Below are 2050 nucleotides of genomic sequence, written 5' to 3' on the forward strand. Positions count from 1 at the left end.
TATGTGTTCTATTTAAGGACACATCAATAGGATTTTTGATATTTTAAATACTAAAGGCTTTCACACCTGCATGATTACTCATATTCAATAAGCACCTAAATAAAGCATATTTTGCCTTGTGAATCCAACTTGTAAATATATAGCTGAAACACAGCTAAATCCTATCTCCTCAATGTCTCAATGAGGCTACACTTCATTGTATCGCTGAGCCCCAAGGTAAGAAAACTTGATTCCAAACTATTAGTGAACTACCCTGTTGTCTTCCATTCTCGATAAACCATTCTCCAGAAGATCCAGTCCTTTGGAAAAACAATAGACTCTTCTGTTCCTTGCAAAATAACTTCAATACGCCCTATTTTAAATTGCAAATTACAAAAGTACCATGGGCTTAAGACCATTGAAAGCTGATCAACCTTGACGCCCTGCACAGATACTAGGTATGCCAAAAAAGCCATAGAATCTGCTAATCGTTTGTCTTCTTCCTCAAACTAAAGATAATTCCAAACCCTCTATTTCCCTTATGTGATTAAAAACCATTTTGGGGAAAGGGCACCTTTTACACCAATTTACAGTTGCTGAAATATATATATAATTTCAGATGCAAAGTACCTTAAAAGATCATTGCCAGCTTTTCAGACCGTTCAAAGAATTATGCTCTTAGCAAAGGGCATTCCAAGTTTTTGAAACAAAATTTCAGTAATTAATTTTTTATTTTCATATTCTAGTGAGGTTTCTTTGTCATCAATGACTTCTTCCACAAAAGGTTTGTGAACTCTATTAAGGTTTACAGCACAAAGGCCATAGTCATCTCTTTATTTGTTGTTTTGACTATAGATCAGGAAGGAGAGATGGCTGACTTCAAAGGGTAGACAATGTTAATCCAACTGAATATGCCTTGATATGACAAAATAATATGTCATAAAATTTGTTATGAAGTTTTTGAATCATTGTCTTTAGTGGCTGAAATAAAGGACGAATTTGGGATATTTGTTTTACAAATAACCCAGTTCAAGCAAACCCAACAAATTCAAGTTAAGTGATAACTTTGAAAATCAATAAATGTTGGTTTCTTTATTAGTAAAATAAGTTGACAATAACAGAATGCAAACTAAAAATTAACAGTATGTTCATAACATACAATAAAATTATATCACTACAGCAATAAATCAAGCATCAGGAAACAATCTTTTGTTTTTAATCAAGCACCAGAAAATAGCAACCTTTCCTATCATTTCATAAAAGGCATGGAACAACAGAACCAACAAGATCCCAGCAAATATTCTTGATAATGACATTATTCTGTTTATTTTGAATAGTTTGTGACAGCTGACCTATGTACCTTTCATCTGTGCATCTGCATCTTTGGTCTGCTAACTTAAATAAGCCAAAATCTTCTTTTAAGCCTTGCTCTCTGGTGCTGACTACTCTTCACTGTGGATTAAAGTTCCTCCTCCATCAGTTATTTTTCCTACTTCTAAAACTAGAATGCACCAGAGCAAGTGTAGGTTCAGATACCCTCCACCCCAATTATGGCAGGGATATTTCTCTCTAGAAGTTGCAGTCCCCAAATAATCAATCCAGTCACTAAAGTCTTTATAGTGCATGGAGACAAGGCAACCCGCAGTCCTCAGAAAGAGAACACAGCTCTGGTCCTGCAGACCATAATTTCTCCTGGCAAGAAGACCAGGCCCTAGGGATGTGGGTCTCGAGGGTAGACCATACTCCAGTGCCCAGGTGGACTGCCTCTGGGGGAAGCTAGTTGTCCAGATTCTTGGTTCCTGGGTGTTCAGTGCCTGGTCCTCAGCAGTTCAGAGTCCACCGCCACCCTGGAGGAGGAGGACCACTCCTCCTTGTTTTGTTTTAATCAGTATTAATATGACAAACTGAATATCTTCTATTAAGATCTATCATATCAGGTATACCCAAAGTTGTTTTACATAAACATCTTTAATTTGTAAATTGGCTGCCTCTTCTATTTTACTGTGTAATATGATGTATCAAAGTGAATCCATACAATTACAATCTTTGTTATATATCTCAAAAGACACAC

At 36.2% G+C, this 2050-nt stretch overlaps 1 pseudogene; it reads right to left on the minus strand.

The window, feature by feature from the left end:
- Positions 1–948, minus strand: part of LOC103607902 — a 5513-nt pseudogene extending 4565 nt beyond the window's left edge.
- Positions 949–2050: the final 1102 nt, after the last annotated feature.

Source organism: Galeopterus variegatus, unplaced genomic scaffold (genome assembly GCF_000696425.1).
Source record: "Galeopterus variegatus unplaced genomic scaffold, G_variegatus-3.0.2 Scaffold7820, whole genome shotgun sequence".
Lineage (NCBI taxonomy): Eukaryota > Metazoa > Chordata > Mammalia > Dermoptera > Cynocephalidae > Galeopterus > Galeopterus variegatus.